The following is a 19,317-nucleotide window of genomic DNA, read 5'->3' on the forward strand; positions in this document are numbered from 1 at the left end:
TTCAAGTTCATTTCTGTATGTGTTTTGTATGCTGTATTTGACAAAAGACAGAGGTATATAATTGAATGCAAATAGCTTTTGATAATTGAGCTTTTTTTTAATTGAAATATGGAATTATTTATTTGTGATACAGGATATTTTTTATGCACCAGTTAAACCATGGTATGTTATATGCTGGAGCCTATACCCTTTAGTTCAAAGGGTGTGCTAAAGTTTTTAAAGGGCCATAAAAAAAACTTGAGAGCCACCTCAATAATATGTAAATGAATAAACCCTTAATATTACTATTATTATTATTATTTATTATAGCGCCATTTATTCCATGGCGCTTTACATAAGTCATGACTGGTACAGGAGGAGAGAGGACCCTGCCCGCGAGGGCTCACAATCTACAAGGGATGGGTGATAATACAGTAGGCGAGGGTAGAGCTGGTCATGCAGCGGTTTCGTCGATCAGCGGTTACTGCAGTTTCTAGGCTTGCAAAAGTGTACAAATGCGCAGATTTCCCATAATACCTAAAAAGTTAATTAGGTTTATCTGACCAGAGTTCCTTCTACATTGATTTGGTTATGTTTTAACTGGAGAAGTGGATCCTCAAAGCCCTTGGTCTTGATGTGCAGTTGTTATGCAGCACAAACACATGACATTGGCGCAGCAGGGTGTTAAGGTGGAATCAATGAAGGCTGTAGAGCCTGGACAGAAAGAGGAGAAGCTGAGTAGTAGACCACTGTAAAGTAGGAGACTCAGTGAAGGGAGACTGATAAGATAGATGAGAGTATGTCATATAGGCCTTTGCAGAATGGAAAAGGATTACCAGTACAGCAGGCAACAAAGTAACAGAGTTGGGTGCACCAGAAAGTTCAGTGAAAAGATTAACAGTAGGGATGAGTGAGCACCAACATGCTCAGATGCTCAATTCTCGAACCGAGCAATTCCTAATGCTCGTATGCTCATTTCGAATAACGAGTTTATTGAGAGTCAATGGGAATTCTGAGCATCCTGAAATGGATTGAAAAAGTGCTGAATGGAAGGAGAACAGCAGGGGGAAGACGCCTGGAAGCATCTCTGACTCCCAGATCACTGCTTAGAACAATGGTGTCACACTTTTACTCCACCTTAAGGACTAACAATAAAACATTCAAAATTGACGAGAAATTGGAGTTTACAGGAAAAAAATGTTAATAGACATTATTTCCTGTATAATGGACTTGTAAATAAGAAAAATTAAAAAGGATTAAAAAACAATAATTAAAGTAAACCAAAATTGACATTTTTGTTAAAACATTGGAAATGTCAGTGTAATTTACAAAAGAAAGCAAGAACCACCAAAAATATAATGGAAGAGGGACTCACATATACTCTGTATTAGATTTAAAGGTGGGCCTAATACACATTCTGTTCAAATTGTCTTGTAGTGGTACTCCTATACTCAAAGGTTTTTCATCAAGTGCAAAGCCTGCCAAAAATTAAAAGCAGGGTCATCCATACATTCTTGAAGGTACCAAATGGAGTGTGACTAAAAAAAAAAAAAATTGGAAAGTGGCACTTCTACACGCAAAGGCTTTACATACAGTGCAAAGACAGAAAAAAAATCTAAGGAGGGTCATCCAATCATCCATAGACCCTTGAAGGCAACAACTAGGGGACTCATTCAAATATTGAAGATTAAAATACCTTAGGTGCTGCTATCATCTGGTGACGTGGAAAAGTTGGGGCTAATCTATGCTTTGTTCATTTTTACCACAGTGACCATGTCAGCATTTTTTTGCTAACAGCCGAAAGCACCCGTCTGTTGTGACCCCACTAAAAATCTGCTCAGACAAGATTATAGCATCATAACACCTTCAAGACATAGAGAGACAGCTCATGCAAGCTGTCCAGCTTTGATCCGCAATAGCTAAAGGTCGCAGAGGAATTAGGGAGTATGCTGGTTTTGTCAGCCAGGCATTTCTAGACCAGCTTTAAAAACTTTTCTCTTCTTGTCAAAAATACCAGGTCATCCGGGCCAGGAAGCTGGGAGGGTGTTATGAAATTGGCCCAGTCCTTTGACAGCCTAGTGTGTGTCTCCCTCACTTCTCCTTCTCATTGGGCAAGGAAGCTTCCCCCCTGCCATTAGCACTGTCTGATGGGAATTTTTTCAACATATTTTCCACACTGGCCTTCTGTGGTAAAGCACTATTTTAATAGACCTCTCCATCTCAGAAAGGAAAGATGCAAAGTACTCCTTGCAGCATGGGTGTAGTAAGGTCAACCAGCAAGAACTTTTTTTTTGGCTAAGATGAATGTAGCGCAAGGGTCACGGGAAAGGCAACAGTATACATATAAAGGCGGTCATATGTGCCAAGCTCCCTAAAGCTAACACTTCTCTGTCTCCACCATGATGACTACTTTCTATCTTCTCATCCTCCATCTCTTTCTCCACCTCAATCTCTCTTTCCTCATTTCCTTCCTCAGCCCATCCACATAGGAGAGACAGGACAAAAGTTGTGTGGGTACTAGCCTCTCTAGCGCTAGCGACCAGCTCCTGATTCTTCCCCCCATGCTCAGCCTCCACATCTTCATTGTTTCCCAATCTGCACTGAGCAGATGAGATGAGGTTGGCCTGGGTAGTATCTGCCTATCTCATGACTTCCTCCATCTTCACCTCATCCACTTGCAAAGCTTCAACTTTAATTGTGAGAAGCTGCTGTTGAAGTAGGCACAGAAGCCGATCATTGCGCCGTCATCTTCGCTCAACCTGTTTTTTGGAGACCGGAAAGTCTTTGAGGACCGAACAAATGTCTGACATCCAAACCCTCTCTCAGTTTTTCTTTTTTATTTAATTTGCAAAAATTTCTACATTCTGCTTTTTTCAGTCAAGATGGCGTGCAGAGTGTACATTAATGAGAAAAAAAATGAAGTTTTTTGAATTTACCAAATGGCTGCAATGAAACAAAGAGTGAAAAAATGTAAAGGGGTCTGATTACTTTCTGTACCCACTGTATATGCCTTGGATGGGAGTGTTCCTTGTGCTCCAGCAACAGGTGTAGTCGCATCTGCCCCACGTCCTCTACGTCTGCGTGCACCATCATCTGCACTTCCATTACCCCTTCCCTTACCCCACAACTTAAGTATTTTGTAATTTCTAGGTCTCTGGAAACCAAGTTCATTTTTAATAAAAAAAAAATTGTCATCTGCAGTAGGCAAAGCATTTTTTTTAGTTTTATATACCATTGTAATGTAAAACTGAGCATGATACACTGTATGGATTACTAATTCAATACAGAAAGATTGAGGCAACTGTAAGGTGCCCGAGCGGTGTAGTTATGGGCAAGTTATAGCTCCTGCATGCTCCTGCACCCTACAGGAAAATCATGTCCCATTCTCAGAGTGCTGTTAGCTGTGGGGTACATCACACTCACTTGTGGGCTATATGCTCCTAAAGACTCTGGGCTTTCATCTTCCGGAACTGACAAATGCAATGCAGGGGACTCCAAGTGCTTTTCAACTGTCAAACCTTTACTGAACAGTTCACAGTCTTTACAGTGGAGCATGTGGGATAGGGCACAACAAGTTACAGTCTTTCCCTCAGGTGCTGGACATAACTTCAGCCCTAGCACTCATACTCGAAAGAGTATCCCTTTGCCTACTGTTTCCATTACCTCTAGGGATTCCCCTCCATTGATGGCATTCAGTCATCCTCCGCCTGTGAGGATCTATGTCCATCTTCCATTCCACTGACAGCCTGCAGGCTCAATGGCCCCGTCACCAATCTCGATGTCATGAGTCCAATGAACAGATCCACTTGGAGGAGTTGTATATCAGTCCACTGCCTTGAGTGATGGGCCCATGTTGGGCCTAGCAGCCCACTGCACTGGAACTACAAGAAGAACTTGCTAAAACTTTCCACTACTCCGAAATAGCCATATCCAGGAAGTACTTCTTTTATTAACACTGTTCCCGTCGCATTTCTGGACCTGTACCTAACATTAACTATTCTTTATCTATTTCTTATCTCCCCAGTATATTACTAATAATATTTAATCCCTTTTATGTCTAAAATACTTATAATAATAATAAATTTTATTTTTATAGCGCCGACATATTCCGCAGCACTTTACATTTCAGAGGGGACTTGTACAGATGGTAGACATTACAGTATAACAATAATCACATAGATCATAACAGATACCAAGAGGAATGAGGGCTCTGCTCGCAAGCTTACAATCTATGAGGGAAAAAGGGGAGACACGAAAGGTGGGTGGTAACAATTGCCCTGATTGTTTGGACCAGCCATAATGTTAAGTGTGTAACAGTACGGACACAGATGGCTAATAGATGCATAAAGCATGTGGGAACATGATACGGGGAACCTGGTTATGGTAAAACTTTTGACTGTGCCACACAGGGATAGTTAGGTTAATGTGTTGAGGCAGTAGGCCAGTCTGAATAAATGAGTTTTCAGGGCACGCTTAAAATTGTAGGGATTGGGGACTACTCGTATTGACCTGGGAAGTGCATTCCAAAGAATTGGCGCAGCACGTGTATAGTCTTGGAGACGTGAGTGGGAGGTTCTATTTATCGAGGATGCTAACCTCAGGTCATCAGCAGAACAGAGGGCACGAGTAGGGTGGTAGACTGAAACAAGGGAGGAGATGTAAGATGGTGCTGAGCCATGGAGTGCTTTTTGGTTGAGGGCAATAAGTTTGTACTGGATTCTGGAGTGGATGGGTAGCCAGTGTAAGGATTGGCACAAGGTAGAGGCATAGGTGTAACGATTGGCGAGGAATATGATCCTGGCTGCAGCATTCAAGACAGATTGGAGGGGGGAAAGTTTGGTAAGAGAGAGACCAATTAGAAGAGAGTTACAGTTTGGACATGATGTTAGACACAGCATTTAGACAATCGCCGGTGTTTTCTAGAAAGGCTGGCGTGATGTCAGGAGAAGAAGCGTATAATTGGGTGTCATCAGCATAGAGATGGTACTGGAAACCAAATCTACTGATTCTTTTACCAATGGGGCAGTGTACAAGGAGAAGAGGAGGGGGCCTAGAACTGATCCTTGAGGAACCCCAACAGTAAGGGGAAGATGAGAGGAGGAGGAGCCAGCAAAAGATACAGTAAAGGAGCGGTCAGAGAGATTGGAGGAAAACCAGGAGAGAACGGTGTCCTTGATGCCAATGGAGCAGAGCATAGTGAGGAGGAGCTGATGATCCACCGTGTCGAATGCTGCAGAGAGAGCCAAGAGAAATAGCATGGAGTAGTGACCTTTATTTTTAGCTGTTAGTAGATCATTAGAGACTTTAGTGAGGGCAGTTTCAGTAGAGTGTAGAGAGCATAAATCGGATTGGAGAGGGTCGAGAAGAGAGTTATCAGAGAGATAGCGGATCAGACGGGAGTGGACCAGGCGTTCCAGGAGTTTAGAGATGAAGGGAAGATTAGAGACAGGTCTATAGTTAGCGGCACAGTTTTGGTCGAGGGATGGTTTTTTACGTAGTGGATGTATGATGGCATGCTTAAATAAGGAGGGAAAGATACCAGAAGAGAGAGAGAGGTTAAATATTTTAGTTAGGTGAGGGGTGACAGCAGGGGAAAGGGACTGGAGCAGATGTGACGGAAATGGGTCACTGGTGCAAGTGGTTGGGCGAGAAGATGCAAAGAGCCTGCTTACTTCTTCGTCTGTGACTGGTTCAAACTCAGAGAGTGAGCTAGATGCAGTGGGGGAGGGAGGACAATGCATGGTATGAGATTATTGGGAGATAATTTCCTGTCGGATATGATCAATTTTTTCTTTGAAGTAATTGGCCAGATCGTCAGCTCGAAACTCTGCATTCTTGGGTTGAGCAGGGAATGAAAAGTGTCAAAGAGACGTTTTGGGTTATTGGACAGTGAGGTGATGAGGGAGTTGAAATAGGTTTGTTTGGAGAGGTGAAGGGCAGTGTTGTATGTTCTAAGCATGAACTTATAATGGATGAAATCTTCGTGTAGATTGGATTTTCTTCATAGACTTATCTTGTCTTATCATACTTATCTTGAAGTTTCCACATGTGCCCTGCTATTCTATGCATTACCATAAAACATTACATAGGGATTACACAAATACTCATTAAATATATAAAACAGATAGCACTGTTTACATTACACGTATGCATACAGTGGTTGTCTTCAGGGTTGGGATGAAGCATGACAGTCCACATCTTCACACTCCTATCTTCTTTGCACAAGGTCATCCTCAACCATCTGGAAACCTGCAAAACAACTGCACAGTTCTAGAAATGGATCAACCCCAGGGTCTCGCCATGTCGGCGGGGTACTCGGTACCTGGCCCGGTGGATCTCAATGGGAGTTGTCACGGTAGCTGTGACCCGGTCCGTGGCCCTGGGCCTCCATTGTAAAAGGGGAGAAAACGTTGAGTGTGCGATTGATGATTAAAGTTTATTAGTGAATGATTCGTGACACCACCTGTGGTGTTCGGCAATGGAGATGTTAAGCCGACGCTGCAGACAGATTGTCTGGGACAGATGGGGTGGTGCAGCAATGATGGTGTGGCCCTCCACAGGCAGGGCTGTAGTCCCAGGGCAGTGTAGATGGATAGATAGTGAGGAGAGGAGAGCGGTGTGGTGTTAAGCACAGAGATGTAACAGTGCTGAGTGGGTTGGCGCAGGAATAAGCGGAGGACACCAGAGCATGTAGTTCCAAAGCTTTACTCACAGTCTATTTTGCATACAGGTGCCTGCCTCGGTGCTGTGTCCTCCAGGTCAGGGGCTCAGCCAACCTCCAGGCAAGATGAAGTACTCCGTTCCAACACTCCGCCAACTTAAGTGCCTTTTCTGAACGTCTCCTTTGTGCGCCTATAGTGAAGTACTCTCAGTACTGAGTTACACTGGAGTTCCTCCTGTCAGATGTTCCTATGAACTCTACTTGTACGGCAGAGAGCTGTAGCCTGCTTCGGGGACTCCTTGCTACTAAGTCCTGGTTGCTGTTGTGCCCCCAAGTCTTGTGTGGGAATAAAGTGGTGACAACTTCTATTCCTCCAGTGTCTGCTGCAGGACCGTTAGTATCCATACAACCTCGGGGACCGGACCCCGGCCATGCGCTGTGAACTTGGGAAGGGTTCTGCTCTAAACCTAATCCTTAGTCCTCCTCTCCATACGTTCCGTACTAATCCTTCTTTCTTATGGAGAGAGTCAGGCTTTCCATCAATGTCTCTTTCCTGTGCCAGCGGACCCAGGTCACTGAGGTCGGCTGCAGCAAATCCTTCATCCATCCCACTCAGGGGATCTTCACTCTTCCACTGACTCTGTCAGACTGACTAAATCCTAAACTTGTCCTGCTCTTTTGATGCCAACTAACTCCATCCGCCTCCCAGCACGCTTTGTGTTCCAAGCAGGGAGCCACCAAAGGGTGCTTTGCTACACTACTATGTTGTGTGGGATGCAGGTGTTGGAGTGTGGTCAGGAGTCTCCACCTTACCTGAATGGTGGGGTACCACACCTCAGGAGGAGGTGCAGTACCTCTGTGGCGACTGAACCCTCAGGGTGCCACAATACATTAATACATTCTAATACAGTCTTAGTAACCTTTCTCTGAGGTACATAGAGTCCATGGCCAGCTCACATACTCCCAGAATAAAGAGGATATTCATTATTATCCAAGGCCCGTTGGCCCACATAATAGTATGTCCAATAGCCCATGGGCACAATTCATACGGTCCCTCATCCTTTCTTTTAAACAGGGGTGTAATTAATACAGTCCATAAAGTAATACAGTCCAGACCTGTCCAGATCATCAAGTCATTCATTTCCTCCCTTCTATTCTGCTGGTAACAGTTCCTTTTAATAGTATGGTACATAGGAACAGGTCCTCGTACCCTTTTAGAGTTAAGCAATTAATACAGCAGGGGAATGCACAACCATGCACAAAAGCAAATTGGGAGGGAGAAAACAAACTCTTCTGGCTGTCTTGGCCAACCTCAGAATCCTCAGCACACTTTAGGGCCACTTGCCCTCAGTAACACAGAACTGTTCTTCAGTGGTTCCTTCTTGTGCAACAGGTATCACTGCACTGCACTTTACAGAGTGAAATCCTCTTCAGGTGTCTGCTTCTTCTTCTCCTTCCTTGGTAGGCTGGGAGGACTGCCTCAGCCTGCTTCCTGGAGCTCGATTCTCTGGTGCCTAGGCTGTAAGTGTAAATTGGCTATAGCTCCCTGTTCAGTTTGCAACAAGGGTTCGTCCTTCTCCCTTCCTTCTCAGATCACATTCCCTGCATACCAGTGATGTCACCCTTCCATTTTTAGGACCCTGGTTCCAGCCGCCAGCTCTTGCAGCCTTCCCTGCAAATGTTCCTTCTCTTCTGCCCACTGGTTGTAAGATGTGGTAACGGGCCCCAAATTTTTCTATGGACCCCCATTTCGGCTGTCGGACATATGCAATGACCTCTTCCTGGAATGCTAACTCTAGGTAGCTTGCAGTCAGCAAGTCTGCTAGCATGTCTCAAGCCCTGGTCCTGGCTCACATCCTTCTCTTCTGACCATCCTAGCCCCGCAGTCCCCTCTCCAGTTGCTGTGTCCTAGCTCTACCGTCCACAGTCCGCAAGAACCCCAGCATTGAAGGTCACGGCTTGGGTTTGGGCCTTGATGGTTCTGGGAAATTGGCCAGTTCTGGAACTTAGGCTCCTGCCACCTCCACTGTTGTGCCAGCTTGGTCTGCGTCCGATATTCTTCCGATCACTCCCTCAGGAGTCTTGCTCGATTCTGACATCTTTGTCGCCTACTAAGCCATTACACTGTATGGATTAATAATTTAATCCAGAAAGATATTTGTTACTTTTTTTTGGAGGTTAATACCTCCTTAATGTAACACTAGGCACGTTACAATGCACGGATGACAGAATAGTCAATTTTTTAACACCCCCCAAACAAAAACAAACAAAGAAAAAAAAACAATTTGGTCACATGCAGCAGCTATATTTTTAACAACGGGCTACAAAAACCCTATGCCTTGCCTAGAGGTTTTATTCTGCCATTTTTCCTGCTCCCGCAACTGTCCCTAGGCTAAATGAAGAATCTGAGACAAAAAACCTTCAATATGTGTCAGTAATTTTAGGCCCATTGCACTCAAACTGCGATGTTAACATTTTTTCTAATATGCTTGCAATTAGATTACATCATGTGATCCCCTCCTTTGTTTCGTCTGATCAAGTAGGATTTGTAACAATTCGGGAAGCGAAGGACGGAACACGCAGGATGATAAATTTAATCCGGATAGCGGAATTGAGTGGGGTCCCCAGTGCATTCCTGTCCCTAGATGCTGAAAAAGTGCTTGACAGGGTGCACTGGGGGTATCTCAAAAGTGTTCTACGAAAATTTGGTCTGACGGGCCCCATTTACTCGGCGATATGTGCTATTCACTCGAATCCCTCTGCCAAACTTTTATCATCAGGGTTCCTTTCAGAGTCGTTTTGTATATCGAATGGTACATATCAAGGCTGCCCATTGTCTCCTATTATTTTTACCTTGTGCATGGAACCTTTGGCAGAAAAAAATAAAGAGTGCCCAGGATATAGCAGGTATTAGAGTTGGACAGGTCTTTCACAAAATTGGATTATACGCAGATGATGTGATTGTCTCTTGTACTAATGTAGAGTCCTCCTTCCGTGCTATTATCCTTGCTTTGGAGGAGTTTGCTAATGTCTCATATTATAAACTAAACACTGCTAAGTCTTTGGTCTTTCCTGTATTGGTTTAACCCACAATTCAGGAATGTTTGGAGTGGGAGTATCCCTTTAAGTGGGTGAGTGATGAACTCCCATATTTAGGCATAGTCCTCACTAATTCTACACAATTGGTGGAATGGAATTTCTCAAAATTGATACAAGAATCTAGGAGGAGTCTGGACGAATTACGTACAGCTACTATGTCATGGATTGCAACTATTAACATTTATAAGATGTTGGTACTTCCCAAGGTTTTATATTATTTTCGTTGCATCCCTGTCCAGATTCCTCTTAGGATAATTAAATCCCTTCAAAAAATGGCTAATGACTTCATTTGGGCATATAAAAAACCAAGAGTGGCTGGTAGGTTACTATATTATCCTTATGAATTTGGGGGGATGGGTGCCCCTAACTTACATGCTTATCATAAAGCGGCGTTATTAACGGGTATTAGAGACTGGTGGTTATTGGATAAGTCACATAAGTGGCTTCAGATTGAGCCATTTTATTCTAAATTGAACTCGACATGGCTTACGTTGGAAATGGAAGCTATGAAATTTAGTAACTACACCCCATGTCTGCCTACTGCATCAACAGCAATACGTTATTGGAGGAAATTTGCTTCAAGCCTTCTAAATATTCCTTTAACAAATATTTCCTTAAAAGCTTTGGAAATGCATATCCCCTTTATTAACTTACAACGCTAGTCCACTGCAGGAGTTGAATCCCTCCAGGACCTGATAGATGGCTCTCTTGTCATCCCATTCGATCAACTCTGTTCCAAATTCCCTAGTATAAAGGGCATGTCACACTAAGAGATATCGCTAGCAATATCGCTATAACTAGTGACGTTATAGCGATATTGCTAGCGATATCTCTGTGTCTGATACTTACCTACGACCGGCTCCCCCGCTGGTAATCGCTGATCGCGCGAGAACGTTCAGGACTGTTTCTCGTCGTCAGCTTCCTGCGGCGCTTCCTGCGGTGAGGACGAGCGAGGCGTGGAGCCGGGCGGGAGGACGCAGGATCGCCTGGTGTGACAGGTAAGTAGCGATCCCCGTCCCCAGCGATGTCGCTAGTGAGATCTGCCTATGTGGCAGCTCACTAGCGACCACTTAGCGATGTACCAGCGATCCTGACCGCGTCATATCGCTGGTCGGGATCGCTGGTACATCGCTAAGTGTGACAGTACCTTTAGGCGTCTTTTTACCAATACCTACAGATCAGACATCTGCTCCAAACTATGCCAGACTCCCTCTTCCTTAAACCCCCTGTGAATCACAAAGCCATGGGATTCCTCCTATGACCTGAATCAGGCCCCAAAGGTGTTTAAGTCCTCTATAGTGTATTAAATGATCCAGAGGTGGATGCTAAATTATCATATATGCTTAAATGGGAAGAGGAATTGGGAACAACGTGGGATCCAGAGGAATGGAGGGATAGTTTAAGAGAAATACGTAGAGTGTCATCTTGTATTGGTCACCTAGAACAGTTAAAGAAGATGCATCTTAGGTGGTATAGGTGTCCAAGGCAACTGGTACATTATGGGCCAAACCAGACTTCGGCTTGCTGGAGAAGTTGCAGTGGTTTGGGATTGTTGAGCCACATGTGGTGGTCCTGTCCGGTGGCGATCGGTTTTTGGAATACTATAAATATGTTGTTAAGGGAGGTGACTGGGATTCAGGTTAACTTGACACCATCAATGGAACTGTTGCATATAAGGACAACTGATTTTCCTTTAAATATCAGGGGTATAGTGTCACATATTCTGATTGCGGCTAGGCTCACCTTTGCTGCTAAATGGAAGGGGATGTTTCTTCCCACCATGAGAGAAGTGGTGGACAAAATTAATATACATTGTCAATATGAACAAACTCTGGCGCACTCATCTGTTACGAAGAAAAAGGTTGATCGAATATGGGAACCGTGGTTACTTAGTCAGAGGTCTGCCCCTTTGCATTGAAGATATACAGCATAACTTTTCATATGATTTTTTTTTATGCAAGTGTCGATATGTTTTCTGTTTTATACATTATGTCAGTCTATGAGTATGCACACTTATGCTTATGTTTCCCTTGTTTAAACCCCTACGTTGGGGGTGTTGTTACTTATATGTTTTCTTTTTTGAAAATATGCAATAGAAATTTATTGAAGTAAAGAATCTGAAACAAAAAATGTAGGCAACTTTGGAAAAGTAGAGTTGCCAGGTACATAACTCAAAGTGCATGGTGCAATGGCTCATAAAGCCGTGTCAGGCTTAAAGGGAACCTGTCAGCAGGATTGTGCTCAGTACCCTACAGACAGTGTCAGGTTGGTGCCGATATACTGAATAAAATGATACCTTGATTTATGACATCCGTCTTGTGGTTGTGGTTTAATATTTATTTTCAGTTTTGAGTTAATGAGATGCTCGTGCTCCGGGGCGGCCTGTGGGGTGAGGGTTTATGTGATGTTCTGCTTAGGTATTTATACTGATGCCTTATGACAGGTGATTGATCTCCAGTGACCTGCCCCCTAGTTTCCAATAAAATCTCCAATAAAACAGCAGAATAACATTGAAATTAATTAAAAATATGCCAAAGAAAACTTTGCATACCTTTTTATAAAATTTAAGACATGGAAAGTTAGAAATTGACCCTATCGACTTCTTGTTCATAGGATAGGTAATAGGTTACAGATTTAAAAGCTAGGTTCCCTGCTCATACAAAGAACAGGATTCTGCAGAGCCCTTTTGACTTAATCAGAGGTCAAAGATGCTCACCTCATCTCAAAGCAATGTACTTAGCTATCTCTAGCAGTCCACATAGATGAAAGTGCCAAGACTCAACCTCAAACTCATTGAAGAGGGGCTTAGAAAATAATTCCTTATCCTATGGCTGGGATTAATTTATAAACGTTACAAACCCTTGCAAACCAATTAAGCAGTTGCAATTTCTAATGTGTGGTATACTTGTACGTCACATGCTGAGCACAGGTGTATGAAGCCAGATCAAGAACTGAGTCTGTATACCTGGCAGTTGCAAGCGGTGATATGCAGTCAGCATCTGCCGCGATCATAGTTGCATTAAAGGTATTTAACCCCTTTCTGCCATTAGACGTACTATCCCATCCATGTGCCCTGGGACTTAATTCCCAAGGATGGGATAGTGATGTCTAATGCGATCAGCGGTGCCCACGTGGTGAGCGCCGCTGATCGCGGCCGGGTGTCAGCTGATTATCACAGCTGACACCCGGCACAATGTGTCAGGGGCGGTCACGGACCGCCCCCGACACGTTAACCCCTTGTACACCGCGATCAAACACGATCGCGGTGTACCGGGGGTTAAAGGAAAGCATCGGCAGGGAGGGGGCTCCCTCCGTGCTTTCCTGAGCCCCCCACGGCAGCGCAATGTGCAGCGCTGCTGCGGGGGGCTCTTTCCCTACAGGCCTCCGGATCTAAGATGGCGACGGGGGCCTTTGGGGGGCCTGTAGGGAGCTGACTTCCTCACTGCCTGCAAAGCACAGGCATGAGGAAGTCTGCAGAACTGCCTGTGACAGATTGCTGATCTGTCACAGTGATCTGTGATGTGACAGATCAGCGATCTGTCACAGGACAGTGATGTCCCACCTGGGACTATGAGATAAAGTAAAAAAAAAAAAAAAAAAAGTGTAAAAATAATTTTAAAAAAATCGCTAAATAAATTAGTAAAAAAAAAAAAAAATATTCCCCAATAAATTCATTTTTTTAAAATAAAAAAAAAGCAATAAAAGTAAACATATTTGGTATCGCCGCGTCTGTAACGACCCGCCCTATAAAACTGTCCCATTAGTTAACCCCTTTAGCGAACCCCTTAAAAAAAATAATAAAAAACGAAGCAAAAAATAATGATTTATTATCATACCACCGAACAAAAAGTGCAATAACGCGTGATCAAAAAGACGCATATAAATATCCATGGAACCGCTGAAAACGTCATCTTGTCCGGCAAAAAACGAGCCACCATTTTTTTATTTTCACGCCCAGGCGTTATAAACTTCTGTGAAGCACTTGGGGGTTCAAAGTGCTCACCACACATCTAGATAAGTTCCGTGGGGGGTCTAGTTTCCAAAATGGGGTCACTTGTGGGGAGTTTCAATAGTTTAGGTACATCAGGGGCTCTCCAAACGCACATGACACCCACAGACCAATCCATCAAAGTCTGCATTCCAAAATGTCACTACTTCCCTTCCGAGCCCCGACGTGTGCCCATACAGTAGTTTTCTCCCACATATGAGGTATCAGCATACTCAGGACAAATTGGACAATAACTTTTGGGGTCCAATTTCTCCTGTTACCCTTGGGAAAATAAAAAAATTGGAGACTAATTGATCATGTTTGTGGAAAAAATACAATTTTTTTATTTTCATGCCCTGGCATTATAAACTTCTGTGAAGCCCTTGGGGGTTCAAAGTGCTCAACACACATCTAGATAAGTTCCTTAGGGGGTCTAGTTTCCAAAATGGGGTCATTTGTGGGGGGTTTCCACTGTTTAGGTACATTAGGGGCTCTCCAAAGGCAACATGACACCCGCAGACCATTCCATCAAAGTCTGCATTCCAAAACGTCACTACTTCCCTTCCAAGCCCCAATGTGTGCCAATACAGTAGTTTTCTCCCACATATGGGGTGTCAGCGTACTCAGGACAAATTGGACAACAACTTTTGGCGTCCAATTTCTCCTGTTACCCTTGGGAAAATAAAAAAATGGGGACTAAAAGATGATGTTTGTTGAAAAAATACGATATTTTTATTTTCACGCCCGGTCGTTATAAACTTCTGTGAAGCACTGGGGGGTTCAAAGTGCTCACCACACATCTAGATAAGTTCCTTGGGGGGTCTAGTTTCCAAAATGGTGTCATTTGTGGGGGGTTTCTACTGTTTTGGTACATCAGGGGCTTTCCAAACGCGACATGGTGTCCGATCTCAATTCCAGCCAAAAAGTCAAATGGCGCTGCTTCCCTTCCGAGCTCTGCCATGCGCCCAAATAGTGGTTTACCCCCACATGTGGGGTATCAGCATACTCAGGACAAATTGCACAATATCTTTTAGTGTCCTGTTACCCTTGGAAAAATAAGAATTGAGGGTGAAAAGATCATTTTTGTGGAAAAAATATGATTTTTTAATTGTACGGCTGTATGTTATAAACTTCTGTGAAGCCCTTGTGGGTTCAAAGTTCTCACCACATATCTAGATAAGTTCCCTGGGGGGTCTAGTTTCCAAAATGGGGTCACTTGTGGGGGGGTTTCCACTGTTTAGGTACATCAGGGGCTCTCCAAACGCGACATGGCGTCCGATCTGAATTCCAGCCAATTTTGCATTGAAAAAGTCAAACGGCGCTCCTTCCCTGCTGAGGTCTGCCATGCGCCGAAACAGTGGTCCCCCCCCACATATCAGGTATCAGCGTACTCAGGACAAATTGCACAATAACTTTTGCCATCCAATTTCTCCTGTTACCCTTGGTAAAATAAAAAAAATTGAACCTGAAGTATTTTTTTCGTGAAAAAAAGTTAAATGTTCATTTTTTTTTAAATATTCAAAAAATTCCTGTGACGCACCTAAAGGGTTAATAAACTTCTTGTATGTGGTTTTGAGCACCTTAAGGGGTGCAGTTTTTAGAATGGTGTCACTTTTGGGTATTTTCTATCATATACACCCCGCAAAGTGGCTTCAAATGTGATGTGGTCCGTAAAAATAAAATGGTGTTGCAAAAATGAGAAATCGCTGGTCAATTTTTAACCCTTATAACTTCCTAACAAAAAAAAATTTTGGTTCCAAAATTGTGCTGATGTAAAGTAAACATGTGGGAAATGTTACTTATCAAGTTTTTTGTGTGCCATATCTCTGTGATTTAAGGGCATAAAAATTCAAAGTTGGAAAATTGCGAAATTTTCAAAATTTTCGCCAAATTTCCATTTTTTTCACAAATAAACGCAAGTTATTTGAATGAAATTTTACCACTAACATGAAGTACAATATGTCACGAGAAAACATTGTCAGAATCACTGGGATCCATGGAAGCGTTTCAGAGTTATTAAAGGGACAGTGGTCAGAATTGTAAAAATTGGCCTGGTCATTAACGTGCAAACCACCCTTGGGGCTTAAGGGGTTAAGGAGTTAACATCTGTCAGTCTCTGATAGTAGAATTTAATGTGCATGACCCCAGGGTAACACATAGAACATATGCAGCTGGTACAGCTGGAAAGGGCCCAAGACATGAAGAGTCACTGTAACACTTCAAGTACCTCAGTAAGGACACCATCGTGGTCACTCTGTTTTCTCCACTGTAGATACACTTCTCTGAGAATGTTGGAGGAGAGGAATCCTGTAGTATCAGTCTGTACTCAGTAGTACATATGGAAACAAAAGAGAAACCAGAGTAGCCATAAATCACAAAGAAAAAGTGTTAAAAAAGACCATAAACAAATTTTATTTATGCAAAATCAATAAAGCATCATACCTTTATATTGCAAAAATCAGACAGGTAGAAAGGAGGAACATCCAAAGACAGACAGCAAGGCAACCCGTAAGCTATAGACAGAGTAATGAGACACCCTGCATGGAAACATGAAAAGCCCAATGGCTAAATCTGCATGAATGCTAGATACAAAGAAAGTGCATGTGCAAAATTAAATAGGGTGCCAGAAATAGGTGCATGTCCATGTAAGCCCTACATATATCTGCATAAATAATGCTGCATGACCCCTAGAGAATCACTGGAAATGTAAACTGCCACTTACCCTTGTCAAATGTGAAACGGAGTGCCCTGCTGATCCCCGACACCCGTTTAGCCACGTTCAGCAGCTGTGCGGCTCTGTAAATTAACACATTGGGTGACGTAACCCACGTGTGACTGTTTTTACGCCGCTCTATTCTTCCGCCATGACATAGCTCAGTGTACCACCTCTGCACTGTGGACCCCGGGAAGTGAACGCACCTACTATTATTTGGTGCGTTCCGCCAGTCCTAACATTATCCTAGTGCCAGGGTCTGGCTAGTAATGGCAGACGAACAGCGACTGCTGCAGTACATCCGGCAGCTGCAGGGCAGGTTGGCGGCTCTCGAGCGTCCAGCCTCAGCTGCGGATGTTACTGTGGTCGCTGTTCAGGCAGCCACAGAGGCTGTCTCTCGTGTGACCACTGCCATCCCTGCCCCGACTTTGTCCCACCTCCCACTGACCGAGAAGTTCTCAGGTGATAGTGCCTCTTGTAGGGGTTTCATGAGCCAGTGCTCGATACAACTGGAGTTGCTGGCAGCACGATTCCCCTCCGAGCAGGCCAAAGTGGGATTTATTATTTCCCTCTTGTCGGGCAGGGCTTTGGAGTGGGCCACACTGCTGTGGGAGCGTGGTGATCATGTGGTGCAGAGTGCCTCTCGGTTCATGGACACTCTGAAGCATGTCTTCCTGGGACCGCGAGTCACCCATGACACCGTGCTCCGGCTGCTGGCATTGTCTCAGGGTTCGTCCATGGTCAGCCACTTTGCCATCCAGTTCTGGACACTGGTCTCGGAATTAGAGTGGCCATATAAGGTCCTCATTCCGGCATTCTGGAGAGGTTTGGCTGGCCATGTGAGGGACGCTCTGGCCACCAGGGAGATTCCTGCTACACTGGAGGAGCTTATCACCGTCTCCACCCATATAGACCTTCGCTTTGCAGAGCAAAGGTTGGAGAGGACCCAGTGTAGGCAGAGGTTTAGGTTGGCACCCTGTTTTGCTAAACCTCTGGAATCTCCCGATCGGGCGTCCGAGCGTCAGGGGGCTTCCCGTGAGGGATCCAGGCCCCGGCCCGCTCGAGCCCCTGTGATCTGTCATGGTTGCCGGCAGTCCGGTCACTTTGACAACCAGTGCCCAGAGTGGCTGGTAAGATGCTCGCCCCTAGTGGCCGTAGGAGGTGGCTCACTAGAATCCGCGGCGTTTTCCTACAAGTTGTCCTTTAAGGGGACACTTGGGTTTGGTTCTTCCACTCTGGCGGTGGAGGTTTGCATAAATTCCGGAGCGGAGGGCAATTTTATGTCATCTGCCTTCGCTCAACGGCACGTGATACAACTGCTTATGATGTCCAAGCCAGTCACCGTCAGAGTAGTGAATGGCGCAACTCTGCCCTCACAGATTACCCACCAAACCGCTCCACTGTTACTCTCGGTGTCTCCATCTCATCAGGAGACGATTTCCCTCCTCGTCATGCCCGAGGGTATCGACCAGGTCCATCTAGGGGTCCCCTGGTTGCGGTATCACTCTCCCCATATAGAGTGGTCCTCGGGGAGAATTCTTGGTTGGAGTAAGTCATGTGAGGGTAGATGTCTGAGGGAATGCGTCCAGTTTGCCTCCACCGAGGTCCCCGCAGATCTTTCCTCACTTCCCAAACACTATCGACAGTATGCGGACGTGTTCTCCAAAAAGGCGGTGGAGACACTTCCACCGCATCGGCCCTATCACTGTCCTATTGACCTCTTGCCTGGTGCTGAGCCTCCCCGGGGTCGAGTCTATCCCCTATCTCTCCCGGAGACAGAGGCCATGTCTCAATACATCAGGGAGAATCTGGCAAGAGGATTCATTAGGAAGTCAGTGTCACCAGCGGGGGCGGGATTCTTCTTCGCCCAGAAGAAGAGTGGGGAACTACGTCCTTGCATCGATTACAGGGGTCTTAACGCAAACACCGTTAAGAATAAGAATCCTCTACCCCTGATATCGGAACTGTTTGATAGGCTACGGGGAGCGAGAGTGTTTACCAAACTTGATCTGCGGGGGGCTTAGAACCTGATTCGCATCCGCGATGGGGACGAATGGAAGACGGCATTTAACACCAGAGACGGGCACTATGAATATCTGGTGATGCCCTTCGGGCTCTGTAATGCCCCAGCCTTCTTCCAAGACTTTGTGAACGATATCTTCCGGGATATGCTTACCACCTTGGTAGTAGTCTATCTGGATGATATTGTCATCTACTCTCCAGATATTGACTCCCACCGGAGAGATGTTTGCAAAGTTTTCGACCTTCTGCGGGCAAACTCCCTCTATGCCAAGTTGGAGAAGTTTGTGTTTGAGCAGGAGTCCTTGCCTTTCTTGGGCTATATCATCTCAGCCCAGGGTTTGGCCATGGATCCTGCCAAGCTACAGGCGGTGATGGATTGGCAGGAACCCCATTCTCTCAAAGCGGTGCAGCGCTTTATGGGGTTCATAAATTACTATCGCCAATTCATTCCCTACTTCTCAACTTTGGTAGCGCCCTTGGTAGCCCTCACCAAGAAGGGTGCAAACCCCAAGTTGTGGTCAGAACCTGTCTCCAAGGCCTTCTCCTCTATTAAATCCCATTTCGCTAGCGCTCCCATTCTACATTGCCCCGATGTGGATAAACCCTTCATTCTGGAGGTGGATGTCTCTTCTGTCGGTGCTGGAGCGGTCCTGTTCCAGAAGGACTCACAAGGTCGGAAGCACCCATGCTTCTTCTTCTCCAGGACCTTCACACCGGCGGAGAGGAATTATTCCACGGGGACAGGGATTTGCTAGCAATAAAGTTGACCTTTTCAGAGTGGAGACACCTCCTGGAGGGGGCTCGCCACCCTTTCCAGGTGTTCACCGACCACAAGAATTTGGTCTATTTACAAAC

The 19,317-nt window shown here is 44.9% G+C and overlaps 1 protein-coding gene and 1 long non-coding RNA gene across 3 annotated transcripts in view; one reads left to right on the plus strand and one right to left on the minus strand.

Annotated features, from left to right (window-relative positions):
* The window catches only part of LOC141058119 (uncharacterized), a 157,669-nt gene that overhangs the window by 125,038 nt on the left and 13,314 nt on the right, over positions 1 to 19,317 (minus strand). For both annotated transcript variants that reach the window (XR_012222103.1, XR_012222102.1), the window contains exon 2: positions 15,955 to 16,047. This is a non-coding gene — a long non-coding RNA (uncharacterized lncRNA). The remainder of the gene's footprint in view (positions 1 to 15,954; positions 16,048 to 19,317) is intronic.
* EPYC (epiphycan) overlaps positions 1 to 19,317 on the plus strand; it is a 74,023-nt gene that overhangs the window by 17,908 nt on the left and 36,798 nt on the right. The gene's annotated exons all lie outside the window — the stretch shown is intronic.

Source organism: Dendrobates tinctorius, unplaced genomic scaffold (genome assembly GCF_039654945.1).
Source record: "Dendrobates tinctorius isolate UK_male_01 unplaced genomic scaffold, ASM3965494v1 ptg000209l, whole genome shotgun sequence".
NCBI lineage: Eukaryota > Metazoa > Chordata > Amphibia > Anura > Dendrobatidae > Dendrobates > Dendrobates tinctorius.